The sequence below is a fragment of the Odocoileus virginianus genome, chromosome 2, assembly GCF_023699985.2.
Source record: "Odocoileus virginianus isolate 20LAN1187 ecotype Illinois chromosome 2, Ovbor_1.2, whole genome shotgun sequence".
NCBI lineage: Eukaryota > Metazoa > Chordata > Mammalia > Artiodactyla > Cervidae > Odocoileus > Odocoileus virginianus.
In genome coordinates, this window is record NC_069675.1 from 75,588,559 (window position 1) to 75,609,514 (window position 20,956).

General features: G+C 39.9%; 2 long non-coding RNA genes across 2 annotated transcripts in view; one reads left to right on the forward strand and one right to left on the reverse strand.

Annotated features, from left to right (window-relative positions):
- Nucleotides 1-17,169, reverse strand: part of LOC110148202 (uncharacterized) — a 46,021-nt gene extending 28,852 nt beyond the window's left edge. Inside the window, exons 1-2 of the long non-coding RNA XR_002317104.2 lie at nt 16,805-17,169; nt 15,122-15,277 (exon numbers count right to left, since the gene is read on the reverse strand). This is a non-coding gene — a long non-coding RNA (uncharacterized lncRNA). The remainder of the gene's footprint in view (nt 1-15,121; nt 15,278-16,804) is intronic.
- The window catches only part of LOC139037185 (uncharacterized), a 141,238-nt gene extending 120,282 nt beyond the window's left edge, over nt 1-20,956 (forward strand). Inside the window, exon 2 of the long non-coding RNA XR_011490041.1 lies at nt 20,755-20,956. This is a non-coding gene — a long non-coding RNA (uncharacterized lncRNA). The remainder of the gene's footprint in view (nt 1-20,754) is intronic.

Below are 20,956 nucleotides of genomic sequence, written 5' to 3' on the forward strand. Positions count from 1 at the left end.
AATTCCATAGAAAAAAAGTCCAGGCTAAGTTTATGCTAATGGCATTTTAGTACTGATGCATTGAGAAAAATACTCTTGGACTTCATATACTTTGAGAAGCAGGTCATATAGTGTATAATCAAAGACCATGACTTAACCATCACCACCTCTGCCTTCTTCTGGGATGTAGAGATTGATATGTGCTTAGTCACTCAGTCGTGTCTGACTGTTTGTGACCCCATGGACTGTAGCCCACCAGGCTCCTCTGTCCATGGGGATTCTGCAGACAAGAATACTGGAGTGGGGTGCCATGCCCTCCTCCAGGGGATCTTCCCACCCAGGGATTGAACCCAGGTCTCCCACATTGCAGGCAAATTCTTTACCATCTGAGCCACCAGGGAAGCCCAGAAATTGATGTGACCAGAACAAATAAATGGCTACTGAGCCAGTAAATGTCTGTCCTGGGCCCTAACCTTGAACTCCAACTCAATCAACTCTTTCCCCACGTGGAATCAATGATGATAATTACCAGCCCATTATGTAATGGGAGTGGTGTAGGATAGATCTCAGCACCCTGCATTGTCATCTAAGGAATTTGGTAAATTCCACATATACAAATAATAACCAGCTACAGGATATAATGAAGGTGAAAACCTATTTGTAATAGCAGCAAAAATATGAAATATTTAGAAATAGATTTAGAAAGAAGTGTTCAAACTGTGTATTTAAAAAACTGTAATAGCTCCTGAAAGGTGCAAAGGTAGACTTGAATAAGTGCAAAGATGTTGCTTGTTTTTGCTTGGAATGTTTTGACACCATCAAGATGTTAATTATCTAAAATAAAATCAGTTTAATCCCAACTGAACTAAACAAATTGATATCAGAATTTGTTTTGGAAAGATACACAGGCAAAGTAACTAAAAAGCAGTGACAAGGAAGATATCTAAATATATTACAAAACCTTGATAATTAAAACAGTATGATAATGGTGCGCATAAAAATCAATGGCAAGAGCAGAAAGTTTATAAATATATGGAACTACATATGCTACAAATTATAATCTAATCTAGAATATTATAATGGTGGTTTCTGGGACCACCAGGGCAAAGATGAACTTTTTATATCATGTTGTTGGGAAACAAAAGCATAACACTAGATCCATTTTCACCATACATATATGAGTATTTCCAAGTGAACCATAAACCTAAATGCAAAAGAAAGCAACTAAACAAATATAGATGAAAACATCGGAGAGTAACTCTACAACTTTGATATAGTGTTTCCGTACTGTGTTTTTTTACTTTTTACTTTTAATATTTCTGTAATCTGTTTTGGAGGCTTCTCTTGTATGCAGTATATGTTTGGATTGAGTTTTTGTGACCCAATCTCTAAAACTTTAAAAGATTAATATTTTATTTACCTTATGATTATACTATAAATACACATACATATTTGTTTAATTCTGTTATTTCATGTTTTTAGTTTAAAAAGTTTCCTTGAAATTCATTACCTCAGTTGGCTTTGGCAAAGATTCAATTGTTCTGTATCTGTTTTTCTTTGCAGATAATGTGACTTTCAACCAATAGACTCAGTATTTCCTTAATCCCTTGAATTTTTTCTGTATTAGGACTACAATACATATTGTTTTACTTATAGGATTCTTCATTTCAGAGACTCCAGTCATGTCATCTTTAGGTTAGACTGTACCACTCCATTACTAATTGCTTTAGTATCTTAATCTTTTCCCTCTTGATATTCATTAAGATTATTTTAAATCTTTCCTATGTGCCAGTAATTCAGTTTAGTCAACTCTGTTACAATCTTTTTCTAATTAATTATATTTTCTGTGATATAGAAAATATAATTAATTAATGTTAAGCAATGTTTTGGTCCTTGGTTTGTTTTAACTCTAAAAATTCTCTTTTCATCTTACTCTGTTGTTTGAACATCTTATCTCTGAAGTCATTTTGACTGGATCTTTTGTCTTTTTTTTTTGCTTGTGGTATCCCTTTTGTCTTCCATTTGTTATCATCAACTTATCATCATGTATTTCTACAGTGTATTTGCAAGCTTTCCCAATGTTTTTCGTGCTTAAAGTGGGAATCTCTTTCTGGCCTTTTTGTCCCTTTGTTTTATTGCAATGTATGTAGATTTCCTTCAAGTCCCTTTCCATCTTGGCTGAGAGTTGTCTTTGCCCTTGATGGTACAGTTCAGATGGGGTTTTCTGTATCCTAAAGACCACAGGAGGGAAAAGGAGGGCCAGGCGTTTGAGAAAAGCCTCGGCCAGTAGTATCTATAGCCTTGGTTTGCCGTTGATTCTCCTCTCCCAACTTGGGTATTGTTAAACTATGTCCCAAATCTCACAGATAATTTAGTATAAGAATATCCTCCCAGTGTTGTTTAGCCATTAAGCTTTTCAAAGTTCCTTGTAAAAAGTTGAAGCATGGAATTATTATTTGAATCCAAAGGACAAATAGAAAACTGAAAGATCAAAAGTGATGATTTGTTAATGGATGCCTCTAAATGTCACATGATGCCACATTTTCACTGTTAAATTTGATATTAGTAAAAATAATCCATTATACTTGAAAGAAATCATATGTTCAATTTTCTTATTTTGTAGAATTCCTGAGCTTGTATGATACATGTGAATTAATCATTATAATTTTAAAATGTAATAAACTACTGGAAACAAAAATAGTTTTAAAAGCAAAATTATAAAGGAATTTCCAAAAAAAATGTGTGGGCATAATTTATATTTAATGGGGAAATGCAGATGAATTTTAATACATTTGTTATACTGAAGTGGATATTCGAAAAATAAGACTGTCCAGGAACTATAGACAGCACACACATCCCAGCATTCGTGGGTCATGGATATTTTCTCAGTTCCAAAGTCCTGGATCCTCTCCTTTACAGAGTTTCCTGGCATCACTCTTTTACCCAAATTTACCTTTCCAAAGCCAGCAGCCATTTCAACATCTTCACAAGCAAAACAGGGCAAAGAGATGGTAAAAGAGGTTGTGGTGGTGGATCCATGTTATATTTACAGTGGCCCTGAATCTTTTGAAATCCTGTCTTGTAGTTTGGCTTTTCCCCCCACATTATGTGTCCTACCTCCCCAAGTTAGGAGCTGGAAACTAATTTTTCTGGTCTTTATGTAGCCAGGACACAGAAATGTGACCCCAGTTGCTGTCATCTGTGCTCACCACCCAGTCTGCAAGAATTAGGGTTGGACCTCTTTTCAAAATCTGTGCTTTTGCCCCATCTTTTGCATGCTGGAGAAGAGGAAGTGCCGTGCGGCATCTCTTCCTGGGCCAGGAGGCTAACGGAGCACAGTGGAGACACAAGGCTTTCAGACGCAGTGATGGCAGAGGTCCTAGCAACAGCATTCCTGGTGAAGTGTCTGTAGGATGCCCCCCGGCACCTGGACACAGAGATGATGAGATTCCCATTGCAAGAAGTTCTGTGATGTGCTTGGATGTTGTTCTAGGCTACAATAGTAGCAGCCAGTCTGAATCTCTGGCTCCCCCAGAGCTGCTGTGGGTTTTCTTTAGGAAAGAATGTTTCTCCCGAACCAGCCACTGGCTACTCTTGACGTTGGGCTTATAATAAGGGACCAGGAGTAGTGCCGAGAAGCGCCTCCAGGTTTTCCCTGTGCTGTGAATTTTTCTCTGTCTGCTGCAGTGAATTTCCTTTCCCTTTGTATTCTCTTTGGTTAAAATGACTCTTCATTGCTCTAGACTATTGGCTTTGAGCCAGGGCTGTCAGATGTAGAAAATAAAAATACAGGATACACCATGGATTATATGGTTCAATTATATGAAATATCCTTGTCACCAGCTTGGTGAGTGTACAGAGACAAAGCATAGAACAATGTTGCAAAATGTAGATTTGTGTTTGCCTCAGGCTAGGCATGCTGACGTCAAGAGGGTGCTAATAGGTTCTCATTTCCTTTTGGAGGGATGACCATGGTCTTAATAGGGGTTACAGTGATGACTGTACAACCCTGTGACTATTCTAAAAAGCCCTTAAATTATATAGTTTAATTGGGTACATTTCATGGCATATGTATTACTACTCAATAAAAATCAAAACATTTAAGACGCCTAGTTAGATTTGAATTTCAGATAAACAAAAAATAACTTTTAGCATGTCCTATATAATATTTGGAATACACTAAGAATATGTCTTGTTTATCTGAAATTCCCTTTTTAATTTAATTTGTTTTCTTTTTTAAAAATATCTTTTGTCTATTTCAAATTCTTGAATCCAGGGCTGACTTTCAGTAGAGCTCAGCAAGGGAACTGCTCTGCTCGATACAAAACCCTGACCCAGAAGCAGGTTGTCTACAAATATTTTAGTACAAGTTTCCCCATAAGGATGCAGCATCATGGGATGAGGAGGCAGTCACCTTTCCAGCCACACCTGAATTCCCAATTAACTGATGTTCTGTATTTTCTCTGGCAGGCTTACTGTAGATGTTGATGATGGCCTTGTTTTCCTCTCCTCTTTAAGTAGGTCTCACTATAATGGCAAACACTGGAAAATGTGTTATTTCACTTTTGTATTTATTTTTTAAATGTCAGACTGTTAGCTGCACCAAACAAAACCATATAGATGCTTGGAAATTTGTGTCTTAATCTTTTAGTGGCTTTTTTTTCCTCTATGATTGTAATTCCCTGAAAATATCTGGTTGAAGCACACTCATTTGTGTGTGTGTGTGTTTTTTTTTTTCATCTCCATCTTTCTCAGTGTTAATTTATGTATGGCTAAAAAAAACCAAACATATTGGCGAAAATGTGCATTTAACTTATAAGAAGTGACTAACTACTATCAATCAGAATATTTTCTCAAGAAAATGTCATTTCTAGAAAATTAACGATCTTTATGCATGATACACCTGGGAAGGGCTTCCCAGGTGGCACTACTGGTAAAGAACCCACCTGCCAATGCAGGAGATGTAAGAGATGTGGGTTCGATCCCTGGGTCAGGAAGATTCCCTGGAGGAGAGCATGGCAATCCACTCCAGTATTTTTGCCTGGAGAGTCCCATGGACAGAAGAGCCAGTGGGCTACAGTCCATAGGGTTGCAAAGAGTCAGACACCATTGAGATGACTTGGCACACATGCATGATGTACGGGAAAAGTTGCTGTGGTACTTCAGTTACAGAACGAAAATCCTGCAGTAGACATCCATGAGGCCATTGCAAAGGTCCAGCTCAGTTCATTTCTGTCACTCAGCCGTGTCTGACTCTTTGTGACCCCATGGGCTGCAACATGCCAGGCCTCCCTGTCCATCCAAACTCCTGGAGCTTACTCAAACTCGTTCATTGAGTCGGTGATGCCATCCAACCATCTCCTCTTCTGTTGTCCCCTTCTCCCCCCACCTTCAATCTTTCCCAGCATCAGGGTCTTTTCCAGTGAGTCAGTTCTTTCCATCAGGTGGCCAAAGGATTGGAGTTTCAGCTTCAGCATCAATCTTTCCAATGAATATTCAGGACTGATTTCCTTTAGGATGGACTGGTTTGATCTCCTTGCAGTCCAAGGGACTCTCAAGTCTTCTCCAACACCACAGTTTGAAGGCATCAATTCTTCCATGCTCAACTTTTGTTATAGTCCAACTCTCACATCCATACATGACTACCTGAAAAACCATAGCTTTGACTAGACAGACTTTTGTTGGTAGTGTCTCCCCTTTTTAATATGCTGTCTAGGTTGGTCATAAGTTTTCTTCCAAGGAGCAAGCGTCTTTTAATTTCATAGTTGCAGTCACCATCTGCAGTGATTTTGGAGCCCCCCAAAATAAAGTCTCTCACTGTTTCCACGGTTTCCCCATCTCTTTGCTATGAAGTGATGGGACCAGATGCCATGATCTTAGTTTTCTGAATGTTCACCCATGTTCAGAAGGAGAAGACACAGGCTTCACTTCTTGATGGAGGAGTAACACCAGAGCATGTAGGATGGGAGGTATTGTTGTGGCCATCTTTGAAAAACACAAGCTAATACAATATATTCAGTCATCAATTTTTTTTAGTAAAAGGCAAAATATTTTTAGTTAAATATAGGTTCACTCATTGGATTTCTTATTTTTTCATGTAGATAAACCATGGTTATGCATGGCCCAAGATTTTAACTTAGACAAAAATGTTAACTATATTAGGTGATGGATGCATCAATTAGCTTGATTGTGGAAATTACTTCACAATGTATGTGTATATCAAATCATCTTGCTGTACACTTTAAATATATACAATTTTATTTGTCAATTATTCCTTAATAGATCTTGAAAAATAAGAATCACTAAGTTTTTTTTTTTTTTTAACTATATGAGTTGGTTATAAGATTCATTAGAGGGGATAAATAAGGAAGAATATAGAGGAAGTCTCTAAAAAAAGAAGCACTGCAGGAAACGGCCTACTAAATATTTGAAACATATTATGCAGTGCAATACTGGTGCATGAATAGACAGATCAGTGGAAAAGTAATGAAACTCCAGAAATTTTTTTTTAATTAACATATGATAAAGATGGCATTTCAAATTGGGCAAGAGAGGGGTGGACACTTTAATAACTGGTGGTGAGATAACTGGATAGTGACATGATTAGAGATAAAAGTGGGTGTATTTCTCATCTTGTAAGTGAAGATAAATTATCAAGACAATATCTAAAACGACCAGATATTTAAAATGTAAAATTTGGGAGACTTGGTTCTAGTAGTTAAGACTGTGATTCCATTGCAGGGGATGTGGGTTTAATCTTGGTTAGGGAACTAAGATCCCACACATCGAGTGAGTGCTGCAGCGATAAGCAAACAAATAAATAAAATGTAAAAGATCTTCTGGAGGAGGGAATGGCAACCCACTCCCAGTATTCTTGCCTGGAGCATTCCAAGAACATAGGAGTTTGGTGGGCTACAGTCCATGGGGTCAAAAAGAGTCAGGCCACAACTGAGAGACTAACACTTTCACTTAAAAATTGATAAAACTGGAGGGAACTAAGATGGCAGAGGAATAGGACGGGGAGACCACTTTCTCCCCTACAAATTCATCGAAAGATCATTTGAACGCTGAGCAAACTCACAAAACAACTTCTGATCGCTAGCAGAGGACATCAGACACCCAGAAAAGCAGCCCATTGTCTTCGAAAGGAGTCCTCTATTCCTCCTCTATTACTCCTTAATTTTCATGTTTATAACCCACTATAACCTGGCCAAAAAAAAAAAAAAGGACCTTATTTTTAAAGCAAACTTCATATATATTTCTTAAATTTTTTGTGTTTTTGTGGTTTTTTAATATTGTATTTTTAAGAGTCTAACCTCTACTCTAGATTTTTAATCTTCATTTTTCAGTATTTGATATCAATTTTGGACATTTAAGAATCCAACCTTCAGTACCCGTTTTTACTCAGGAGTGTGATTACTGGTTTGATCACTCTCTCCCCCTTTTGACTCTCCTTTTTCTCCCCCAGATCACCTCTATTTCCTCCCTCCCCCTTCTCTTCTCATTCCAATTCTGTGAATCTCTGTGGGTATTCTGGATTATGGAGAACACTTAGGGAACAGAGTACAACCTAGATCTATCTCTCCTCTCTTGAGTCCCCCTTTTTCTCCTCCTGCTCACCTCTATCTCCTTCCTCCCTCTCCTCTTCTTCATGTAACTCTGTGAACCTCTCTGGGTGTCCCTCACTGTGGAGAATCCTTTCACCATTAACCTAGAAGTTTTATTATCAGTGCTGTATGGAGGGAGAAGTCTTGAGGCTACTGAAAGAGTAAGACTGAAATCCAGAGGCAAGAGGCTTAAGCCCCAAACCCGAGAACACCAGAGAACTCCTGACTACATGGAACATTAATTAATAAGAGATCATCCAAAAGCCTCCATACCTACACTGAAACCAACCACCACCCAAGAGCCAATAAGTTCCAGAGCAAGACATACCATGCAAATTCTCCAGCAACGCAGGAACATAGCCCTGAGCGTCAATATACAGGCTGCCCAAAGTCACACCAAACCCATAGACCCATCTCAAAACTCACTACTGGACACTCCATTGCACTCCAGAGAGAAGAAATCCAGCTCCACCCACCAGAACACCTGACACAAGCTTCTCTAAGCAGCAAACCTCAACAAGCCAAACATCCAGCCCCACCCACTGGGAGAAACCTCCACAATAAAAGGGAAGCACAGACTACCAGAATACAAAAGGCCATGCCAAACCCAGCAATCTAAATAAAATGAAAAGGCAGAGAAATAGCCAGCAGGTAAAGGAACATGAAAAATGCCCACCAAGCCAAACAAAAGAGGAGGAAATAGGGAATCTACCTGAAAAAGAATTTAGAATAATGATAATAAAAATGATCCAAAATCTTGAAAACAAAATGGACTTACAGATAGATAACCTGGAGACAAGGATTGAGAAGATGCAAGAAATGTTTAACAAGGACCTAGAAGAAATAAAAAAGAGTCAATTAAAAATGAATAATGCAATAAATGAGATCAAAAACACTCTGGAGGGAACCAACAGTAGAATAACAGAGGCAGAAGATAGGATAAGTGAGGTAGAAGATAAAATGGTGGAAATAAATGAAGCAGAGAGGAAAAAAGAAAAAAGAATTAAAAGAAATGAGGACAACCTCAGGGACCTCTGGGACAATGTGAAATGCCCCAACATTCGAATCATAGGAGTCCCAGAAGAAGAAGACGAAAAGAAAGGCCATGAGAAGATACTAGAGGAGATAATAGCTGAAAACTTCCCCAAAATGGAGAAGGAAATAGCTACCCAAGTCCAAGAAACCCAGAGAGTCCTAAACAGGATAAATCCAAGGCGAAACACCCCAAGACACATTAGTCAAGTTAACAAAGATCAAACACAAGGAACAAATATTAAAAGCAGCAAGGGAGAAACAACAAATAACACACAAGGGGATTCCCATAAGGATAACAGCTGATCTTTCAATAGAAACTCTTCAGGCCAGAAGGGAATGGCAGGACATACTTAAAGTAATGAAAGAGAATAACCTACAACCCAGATAACTGTACCCAGCAAGGATCTCATTCAGATATGAAGGAGAATTTAAAAGCTTTACAGACAAGCAAAAGCTGAGAGAATTCAGCACCACCAAACCAGCTCTCCAACAAATGCTAAAGGATCTTCTCTAGACAGGAAACACAGAAAGGTTGTATGAACGTGAACCCAAAACAACAAACCAAATGGCAATGGGACTGTTCTTATCAATAATTACCTTAAATGTAAATGGGTTGAATGCCCCAACCAAAAGACAAAGACTGGCTGAATGGATACAAAAGCAAGACCCCTATATATGCTGTCTATAAGAGACCCACCTCAAAGCAAGGGACACATACAGACTGAAAGTGAAGGGCTGGAAAAAAAATACTTCACGCAAATGGAGACCAAAAGAAAGCAGGAGTCTCAATACTTATATCAGATAAAATAGACTTCAAAATAAAGGCTGTGAAAAGAGACAAAGAAGGACACTACATAATGATCAAAGGATCAATCCAAGAAGAAGATATAACAATTATAAATATATATGCACCCAACACAGGAGCACCGCAATATGTAAGGCAAATGCTAACAACAATGAATGGGGAAATTAACAATAACACAATAATAGTGGGAGACTTTAATACCCCACTCACACCTATGGACAGATCAACTAAACAGAAAATTAACAAGGAAACACAAACTTTAAAGGACACAATGGTCCAGCTAGACCTAATTGGTATCTTTAGGACATTTCACCCCAAAACAATCAATTTCACCTTTTTCTCAAGTGCACACGGAACCTTCTCCAGAATAGATCACATCCTGGGCCATAAATCTAGTCTTGGTAAATTCAAAAAAATTGAAATCATTCTAGTCATCTTTTCTGACCACAATTCAGTAAGATTAAATCTCAATCACAAGAAAAAAACTATTAAAAATTCCAACATATAAAGGCTAATAACATGCTTCTGAATAACCAACAAATCATAGAAGAAATCAAAAAAGAAATCAAAATGTGCATAGAAATGAATGAAAATGAAAACACAACAACCCAAAACCTATGGGACACTGTAAAAGCAGTGCTAAGGGGAAGGTTCATATCAGTACAGGCTTACCTCAAGAAACAAGAAAAAGTCAAATAAATAACCTAACTCTACAGCTAAAGCAACTAGAGAAGGAAGACGTGAAGAACCCCAGGGTTAGTAGAAGGAAAGAAATCTTAAAAATTAGGGCAGAAATAAATGCAAAAGAAACTAAAGAGACCACAGCAAAAATCAACAAAGCTAAAAGTTGGTTTTTTTAAAAGGTAAATAAAATTGACAAACTGTTAGCCAGACTCATCAAGAAACAAAGGGAGAAGAACCAAATCAACAAAATTAGAAATGAAAATGGAGAGATCACAACAGACAACACTGAAATACAAAGGATCATAAGAGACTACTACCAGCAGCTCTATGCCAATAAAATGGACAACTTTGAAGAAATGGACAAATTCTTAGAAAAGTATAACTTTCCAAAACTGAACCAGGAAGAAATAGAAAATCTTAACAGACCTATCACAAGCACGGAAATTGAAACTGTAATCAGAAATCTTCCAGCAAACAAAAGCCCAGGACCAGACAGCTTCACAGCTGAATTCTACCAAAAATTTAGAGAAGAGCTAACACCTATCTTACTCAAACTCTTCCAGAAAATTGCAGAAGAAGGGCAAACTTCCAAACTCATTCTATGAGGCCACCATCACCCTAATACCAAAACCAGACAAGGATGCCACAAAAAAAGAAAACTACAGACCAATATCACTGATGAACATAGATGCAAAAATCCTTAACAAAATTCTGGCAAACAGAATCCAACAACGTATTAAAAAGATCATACATCATGACCAAGTGGACTTTATCCCAGGAATGCAAGGATTCTTTAATATCCACAAATCAATCACCACATTAACAAATTGAAAGATAAAAACCATATGATTATCTCAATAGATGCAGAAAAAGCCTTCGACAAAATTCAACATCCATTTATGATAAAAACTCTCCAGAAAGCAGGCATAGAAGGAGCATACCTCAACATAATAAAAGCTATATATGACAAACCCACAAACATTATCCTCAATGGTGAAAAATTGAAAGCATTTCCCTTAAAGTCAGGAACAAGACAAGGGTGTCCACTCTCACTACTACTATTCAACATAGTTTTGGAAGTGTTGGCCACGGCAATCAGAGCAGAAGAAGAAATAAAAGGAATCCAGATAGGAAAAGAAGAAGTAAAACTCTCACTGTTTGCAGACGACATGATCTTCTACATAGAAAACCCTAAAGACTCTACCAGAAAATTACTACAGCTAATCAATGAATACAGTAATGTTGCAGGATATAAAATTAACACACAGAAATCCCTTGCATTCCTATACACTAACAATGAGAAAACAGAAAGATAAATTAAGGAAACAATACCATTCACCATTGCAACAAAAAGAATAAAATACTTAGGAGTATATCTACCTAAAGAAGCGAAAGATGTAGAAAACTATCAAACACTGATGAAAGAAATCAAAGAGGACACAAACAGATGGAGAAATATACCGTGTTCATGGATAGGAAGAATCAATATTGTCAAAATGGCTATACTACCCAAAGCAATCTATAGATTCAATGCAATCCCTATCAAACTACCAACGGTATTTTTCACAGAACTAGAACAAATAATTTCACAATTTGTATGGAAATACAAAAAACCTCGAATAGCCAAAGCAATCTTGAGAAAGAAGAATGGAACTGGAGGAATCAACCTGCCTGACTTCAGGCTCTACTACAAAGCCACAGCCATCAAGACAGTATGGTACTGGCACAAAGACGGAAATATAAATCAATGGAACAGAATAGAAAGCCCAGAGATAAATCCACAAACCTATGGACACCTTATCTTCGACAAAGGAGGCAAAGATATACAATGGAAAAAAGACAACCTCTTTAACAAGTGGTGCTGGGAAAACTGGTCAACCACTTGTAAAAGAATGAAACTAGAACACCTTCTAACACCATACACAAAAATAAACTCAAAATGGATTAAAGATCTAAATGTAAGATCAGAAACTATAAAACTCCTAGAGGAGAACATAGGCAAAATACTCTCCGACATAAATCACAGCAGGATCCTCTATGAACCACCTCCCAGAATACTGGAAATAAAAGCAAAAATAAACAAATGGGACCTAATGAAACTTAAAAGCTTTTGCACAACAAAGGAAACTATAAGCAAGGTGAAAAGACAGCCTTCAGAATGGGAGAAAATAATAGCAAACAAAGCAACAGACAAAGGATTAATCTCAAAAATATACAAGCAACTCCTCCAGCTCAACTCCAGAAAAATAAATGACTCAATCAAAAAATGGGCCAAAGAGATAAACAGACTTTTCTCCAAAGAAGACATACAGATGGCTAACAAACACATGAGAAGATGCTCAACATCACCCATTGTCAGAGAAATGCAAATCAAAACCACGATGAGGTACCATTACATGCCAGTCAGGATGACTGCTATCCAAAAGTCTACAAGCAATAAATGCTGGAGAGGGTGTGGAGAAAAGGGAACCCTCTTACACTGTTGGTGGGAATGCAAACTAGTACAGCCACTATGGAGAACAGTGTAGAGATTTCTTAAAAAACTGGAAATAGAACTGCCATGTGACCCAGCAATCCCACTCATGGGCATACACACCAAGGAAACTGGATCTGAAAGAGACACGTGCACCCCAATGTTCATCACAGCACTGTTTATAATTGCCAGGACATGGAAGCAACCTAGATGCCCATCAGCAGACAAATGGATAAGGAAGCTATGGTACATATACACAATGGAATATTACTCAGCCATTAAAAAGAATTCATTTGAATCAGTTCTAATGAGATAGATGAAACTGGAGCCCATTATACAGAGTGAAGTAAGCCAGAAAGATAAAGACCATTACAGTATACTAACACATATACATGGAATTTAGAAAGATGGTAACATTAACCCTATATGCAAAACAGAAAAAGAGACACAGATGTACAGAACAGACTTTTGGACTCTGTGGGAGAAGACGAGGGTGGGATGTTCAGAGAGAACAGCATTGAAACAAGTATACTATCAAGGGTGAAACAGATCACCAGCCCAGGTTGGATGCATGAGACAAGTGCTCAGGGCTGGTGCACTGGGAAGACCCAGAGGGATGGGGTGGGGAGGGAGGTGGGAGGGGGGATCAGGATGGGGAACACATGTAAATACATGGCTGATTCATGTCAATGTATGGCAAGAGCCACTATAATATTGTAAAGTAATTAGCTTTCAACTAATAAAAATAAATGAAAAAAATTTAAAAAATTGAAAAAATGAAACCATGACAAACACTAAAAAGAGAGCTGGTAAATTCCTAATGTCCATGGGGAAAACTTGCTGGTTATGACTCAAAATCCAACAGCAATAAGGAAAAAATATTAATTTGACTACTTAAAATTAAAAGGAAATAATTTTGCATAACAAAAATAATAAGAAAAGTTAAAAAGACAATGAACAGATATTGGCCACATATTACACAAGGATAATACACCTAATGTTTGGGTTCAACCATGCAAAACTCTTTGCTCATAGATGTTCAAAAATGACAATTTTATATTGATTAAAATAATATACCAAAGACAGCTGAAAAAGAAAATAGAAATTTTAACAACCTTATAGAAAAGTAGTCTAGAAATATGAGCACACAGTTCACAGAAAAAAAAAATACAAACGGTTCATAACCCATATGGAAAAATGTTTAACCTCACTCATTGTAGGAAAATGCATATTCAAAAACTACAGGGAAATACCATTTTTCACCTGTTATATTGGCAAAAGTCCCAAATGTTGACAACATGTGCTGTTAAGGAGACTGTGAGGGAAATAGACACCCTCATATTGTTGTTGATGGGATGCAAATTATCCAACCCCCTGGAGAGGAGAAATTGGTACTACCTAGCATAATTATATATGCACTGATCCTCTGACTCAGTGGTCCTACTTCTAGAGATTCTTGGGGGTTCATTTTGAATGTGTTTAGCCTTTTCCATAGTAAAAGTCTGATGAAATTACAAATAAAAAACAGGAAATGGGGAATTCCCTGGTGGTCCAGGGGTTGAGACTCCAAGCTTCCACTACAGGGGGCACAGATTTGACTCCTGGTAAGGGCTTCCCAGGTGGCACTGGTGGTAAAGAACCTGCCTGCAAATATAGGAGAGATGTAAGTGATGTGGGTTCTAACCATGGGTCGGGAAGATCCCCTGAAGGAGGAGGGCATGGCAACCTATTCCAGTATTCTTGCCTGGAGAATTCCATAGACAGAGGAGTCGCAAAGAGTCAGACACAACTGAAGTGACTTAACACGTATGGCAGTGAGTAAGATTCTACATGACTCTCGGAGCAGCCAAAAATAAATAAATAAAATAAAAGACAGGAAATTGAGGGTGGTCCTTAAACTGGTCAATTGGTTAAAAGAAGGTCAATTAAGAGACCTTCCACTCCATTTTTATGCAGAGCCATCTGGATTTGCAGCTTCATGACATATAATTTGCCAGGGTTCTTAACAAGCTAAGTGTAAAGAGGGGGGCTGATGTGTACTTAGATTACTGGGAAAGAAACCAGAGTGGTGGATATCAGCATCTGTAGTTGATGAAGAGGCCAGCCAGTTTGGGGTAGTACAGGTCCTGCTAGCTGTGTCACCAGAACAGTGACAGTGTCAACAAGACAAGCAAGACTTTTGCATCCACACTTGCTTGTGTAATGCAAACTTAGTTGCAGTTTAACTATGAAAACAGAAGAGAATTCATTACAACAGAGAACATGGGTCAGAACGTATTTACATGCCTCTACTACAAATAGACACTCAGACCTCTGTGACTGGGAGCAGATCACGACTGTGGATCTCCACTTTCTCACCTAGAAAGAAAGGGGTTTAGTTTACATGGCGTCAAAGGGTCCTTTCAATTGTAACATCTGCAAATTCCACGCAGCTGCGTCTCTGGAGCCTTGGCCTCCAGTGCATTAGCACTTGGCAGCTATGGCAGAAGGGGACTCAGAGTACTATTGAGACAATGTTGGGTGACAGGCTGCCCCTACCTGGACCTCAGTCATGGCTCTGGCCAGCTTTGATAGTCTGTCCCAGCTTAGAACTCGCTCCACTCTTGAGCTCTGCTCAACATTTCTTTTTATGAAGACCATTTGAATGTTTCTGTTATACATCTTGGTTGCCATGCAAACTTGGCTCGCAGAAGCCTGAAACAAACCCCAAACACCTCCTTACATACTTGCTTTATGACATTTTATTTGAATGCCAATATAACAAGTTTATAGTAAATGGAGGATATGGCAGGAGACTAAAATAACACCATAGTCTTTGAACACTCTAATCTGAGCTTAATAATTTTAAGATTTTTTAGACGTTTGTAACTCAACCTATGGGCATAATCTAGTAGTAATGGTACTTGGGTAAAGATGTTATGCTCAAAAAGATTGTACTGGATCAAATAACACAGTGGTTCCAAAGGAAACTAAATCTTTTTAAAACCCTCAAACATCAGTTTAAACTGTTAACTTTAATTTTATTTTAAATTCATGTTAAAGTAATTGCATCAAGCTGGGATTAGGTACCGTCTCTGACTCTCCTTCTACAGAGTTAACCATTTCATGTATTAGAAACACAACTAGAGTTACTTAAAAGGGGTTGTTGTTCAGTCACTAAGTTGTGTCTGACACTTTGCGACTCCATGGATGATAGCCTGTTAAGCTCCTCTGGGGTGTCCCAGGCAAGAATACTGTAGTGGATTGCCATTTCCTTCTCCAGGGGATCTTACCAGACCAGGGATCGAACCTCAGTCTCCAATTGGATTGGCAGGTGGATTCTTTACCATTGAATCACCAGGGAAGCCCATTTAAAAGGAGAGGAGGTACAAAATAAGCTAGAGGTTGCTGCATACGGTAGTTTTGCATAAGTTGTACCTGTTCATGTGTCTCCCTCAGCCTGGACATTGGTCATCCATCTATGCATCAGTTAGAAGGCAGAGCATCCTTCTGAGTGAATTACCTCATGGAGAGACCACAAAACTGTCTCAAGTCCTTGAGCAAAGGGACATTTCGACCAGGACCTTGCCCATTAAGAATGTGAATGTTCAAAGTTGGTCTGATGGGGCTTTTATGACAACAGCTCCTTGGAGGTGCAGCCTTTGGAGGAGAGTGAGCACTGGGCAGGGATCACCCAGACCAGGATTCCAAGGCTTGCTTGGCCAGTCTCTAGCATCCCAACTTTAGAAAATTTATCTCTCTTGGTCTCAGTATGCTAAACTGTCAACTTAGAGAGTTAATAAAATCTCAAGGGTCCCATCAGAGCCTGATGTTCTGGGATTTTTTTCATTTAGCAAAGCTCTTTGGATGCAAACAGCAAGAAGGGAACCATCCACGGGAGCATTGTAGAGTGTTATTTCACTTCTCTTTGTTTTCCTGTGACCACAAACTCAGTCACATCAAGAAAGGGCCAGGAAATGCCCAAGTGCTCTGGTCTGGGCAATCTCAGGCTGTGGGGGGCAGTATCGATCTCATTATGTCGGAAAAATAAGGAAGCAATGGGGGTGCTAAGTCACTTCACTTGTGTCTGACTCTGTGATCCTATAGACTGTAGCTCGCCAGACTTCTCTGTCAATGGGATTCTCCGGGCAAGAATACTGGCGTGGGTTGCCATACCCTTCTCCAGGTTATCTTCCCAATCCAGGGATCAAACTCAGGTCTCCTGCATTGTAGGCAAATTACCTGACAAGTCCAAGGAAGGCCTTTAATTCAGCTTTTCCTTGACAAAGCAGTACTCCAGATTTCCATCCACAGAGGGGTGCTGCCCAGTCCAAAAGGGCTCAGACGCTCCAGCAGATGACCGCTGCCAAGGTCATCAGAGCTGCAGACTGTCTAGCAAGAAGACTGCATACAGATCAATTTCAGGATGGACTCACTGAGATTGACTCTGGGTGGACAGAAGCGGCCAACAGAGAGGGACCAGTCAGGGCTGATGGTCAAGGAGCAGCCCGTCAGAATAGAGGAACCCTTCCTAACATTGGCCATTTGGGACCAGCGTCCCATTCTTCCCTGTGCGTGTCATTCTGTTGCCCCAGTGATACAGTACAGACATGAGCCAGCTCCCAGAAGGGGTTCGGAACACGATGTCTATACCCCATCATTCCAAGTTCTTGAGTAAGTGTCTACCTGTGCTGGACAAAGATCACTCCTTGGAAACCAAGTGTCTATGATTCCATTCAGAAGAATTTCCACATAACTCCACATAAGCTCTTAAAGTTTAAGTGCCCAGATGTGATTTGGAGGCACTTAGTTACTCTGAGACTCAGGCTTCACACAGAACCCAAAGTCTTTGATTTTTCTTTTTTAAACAGGAACATAGACGTTTGAATTGGTAACTTCCCAGGCTGCGGGCTCTCAGCTTCATTATTACAAATAATTTTTCTTCTGCTAACTATAGAGCAGGGTCACCTGTAGAGTAGCTTCAATACTTAATTTTTTTGAACATATAACATCTAAAAGACATGGAATACAAGTCTCATCTCAATTTCCTTGTTTTAATTAGGGATTTAAAAATATAGCTATGTCAAAAATAAGATTAAAAAAAGTCAAAGATATACAGTCATGAAAGTTTTTAAAATGGCATGGGTTTGTTTAGATTAATATGTGCTGTGTGCAAATTGCTTCAGTTGTGTCTGATTCTTGGTGACCCCATGGACTGTAGCCTGTCACGCTGCTCTATTCATGAGATTCTCCAGGCATGAATACTGGAGTGGGTTGCCATGCCCTCCTTTAGGGGATCTTCCCTACCCAGGAATTGAACCTGCATCTCTTACCTCTCCTTTATTGGCAGGCAGGTTCTTTACTGCTAGTGCCACCTGGGAAGTCCCTTAGATCAATACAATCAAGTGTAATCATTTATCTTTGGCTAACTTATTCTTCCTTTGCTAAAATAGGTAATTCTTACCTCACAAGTTATGTACTTGAATTCTTATGGGTTTGTTTGAATTTCTGCTCCTGGAGGAGGGGTCCAGGCTTGGACACTGCTACCCTGCTTAAATCCTTGTGATGAGACCTCATTTAAGTGAAGGATTACTTTTGTGAAGTGTGTTTGTTGCTCAGTCCTGTCCGACTCTTTGTGCCCCATGGACTGTAGCCCACCAGGCTCCTCTGTTCATGGGATTCTCCAGGCAAGAATACTGGAGTGGGTTGCCATTTCCTTCTCCAACTTTTGTGATGGATTTGTTTAATTTTATTCCTTATTGTAGAAATTAAGTGTTTGGGGGATCTTTAATATTTTATACATCATTTATAGAATAGAGATCTGGACTACTTTAAAAGAAGGAAACCATTTCTTTTTAAAGAGCACAACAGATGTTTCAGGTAACAGGGCTACCTGAGACCTAGGGACTTTGTCTGTGTATTAGTCAGCATTTAGCCTGCTCAGCCTTGTTTGAATGGTGTGTGTAGGTTGGGAGGGGGGGATAAGGAGGGGAAGGGTCCTTACCCTAAGAGAGCTTTAAGGTCAACTGAGAAAATAAGGAATGATCAATAAATAGTAAAAATTAGAAGAATTACTAGTGTTTGGGATACAAAACATCCCCAGCAGTAACCCTGCTCCTACCCATCCTCCAGTGTACCTACACTGATTGACATCATTTTTGCAAAAAGAGTGAAACCCTAAAAGACCAGTGTTACCTTCGCCCTCATCTTCTTTGACCTGTTAACCCTTTCCAGGAGATAAGACAAATGGGGGAGTAGAGTTGCGACGGTGAATTTTATGTGTGAACTTGACTGGGCCATAGGATGCCCAGACCTTTGGTCAGACGTTACTCTGGTTTATCTGTGAGGCTTTTCCTGGATGAGATTAATGTCTGGATCCTTAGGCTGAGGGAAGCAGGCTGCCCTCCTCAATGGGGGTGGGCCTCACCCAGTCAGGTGAAGACCTGAATAGGATAGAAAGGCTGAGCAAGAGGAACCTCCTCCTGCTTTGACTGTTGGAGTTGGGATAGCAGTCTTTCCTAGCCTTTGAAATGGAACTGAAACATTGGTTCTTCTTGGGCCTTCAGTCCGCCAACTTTCAGAGTGGCATTTAACCCCATCTGTGCCTCTGGTTCTCATGCTTTTAGACTGAAACTGTACATCAGATCTCTTGGGTCTCCAGCTTGCCTACTGCAGGTCTTGGGACTTCTCAACTCCATAACTGTGTGAGCTAATTCCTTACAATAAACCGCTGCTTAGATAAAAAGATGATGATAATGGTGATGCTGCTGCTGTTAGGTAGGTAGATTAGATAGATAGATAGGGGTAGGTATATAATCTGAAGAACCCTGACTAACACAGGAATCTTGCCCTTTAGTTTATTAATGTCCAAAGCACATAATGTCCAAAGCATCACCAACTTGATGGACATGAGTTTGAGGAGGCTCTGGGAGTTGGTGATGGACAGGGAAGCTGGCATGCTGCAGTCCATGGGGTCACAAAGAGTCGGACACGACTGAGTGAACTGAAAGCACGTTTTAGGCATGTGCTAAAAAGAACAAAATTAGAGGGACAGAAGAATGTCTTTGTTTGCAAATGGTCAACCAGTCCGAGTGTGAACTGAGCTTTCCCAGCTCGCTCTCCCTCATTCTGTCCTAAGCTGTTGCTGCCGCGGCTTTCCAACTCTAATTGCCTGGAGAATATCACCATTGCTCCCATTGGGAGCCTGCAGGCTGATGTCAGCTGTTGTCTGCAGCCCCTCCAAGTGCTGTTCAGACCCTATTTCTCTACCATTTGGGGGTGGTCTGAAGCTGTTCAAAGGCATCCTCTGCTACTTTTGACAAGCATTGCTCTTCTCCCACCCTTTGAAGGCCCATACAGTCCCCATTCAATCCTGGCTTTCCCCTACTTTCCCCACTTTACTTGAGACACTTTGCCCAAACCTCACTGAAGGGCAGTGTCCTGGAGGTAGAGTTCACCCAGCCATAGCGGCTGCCACCCCACCCAGCATTTTGGCATCTTCACCAACAAACCCCTCCCAGTAGAGAGCATCGTTCCTGGGGAAATGGAAGGATGAGGGAAAGAAAATATAGGAGGAGAAAGAAGAAGGAGAGGGAGAAGAGAGGATCAGAAGAGGAGACAGAAAAGAAAGGGGTGGGAGGGGAGAAGAAAAACTCAGCAATGTGAGGTGATTTAGCCAATATCACAGAGGGACCAGGAACCAGTGTATGAGCTTTATAAACCCCAGTCCAGGACTCTCCACACTAAACTCTCTTTTAAAGACAATGCTACACTGGGAGCCGTTCATCTTTGGAGCTTTAAGGGAGAGAGTCCTGGAAGCTAAAATGGTTGATTAAGCCTTTTAGAAGAGGTAGGATTTAAGTTGAGCCTTAAAGTTTGGAGAGGATCTGCAAAGGACACATTCTTGGGGCATCAGGGACAGCAAACCCTAGGGGACCATCTGAACACCCGCTGGGTGCTCTTGAGGCCTGCACCCAGTGCTCCCAATCGTACCAGCAGAGCAAACTAGCCAGTGTGCAAAGTGCACATTGGAGTGATGGGTTGTCTGAACTGTGTGTGACTTTGCCTTTGCATAGAAGCAGTGAGCAGTCATGTCAGGTGTGCTGGTTGTGAAGCTGGGCTACGGCGAGCAGTGAATATGCAGGTTGCATGATGCTCTTGACTCTTGCTTTCCTTTCCATGTCCGTTCACAGCAATCGCCTGCCTGCATATTTTCAAGGAAGATGGAGAAATACAATCTGCAAGGACAGTTGAGGCCCCCACAGGAGCATGGAACAGCCTTGAAGTACAAGGGGCTCATGAACATTTTACATCCCCCTTTGGAAATCCTCCTAAACTCTCTGCCTCGCTGGTTTCCTGGTACAAGATCTAATAAATCTGTACACTCAGCTTAAA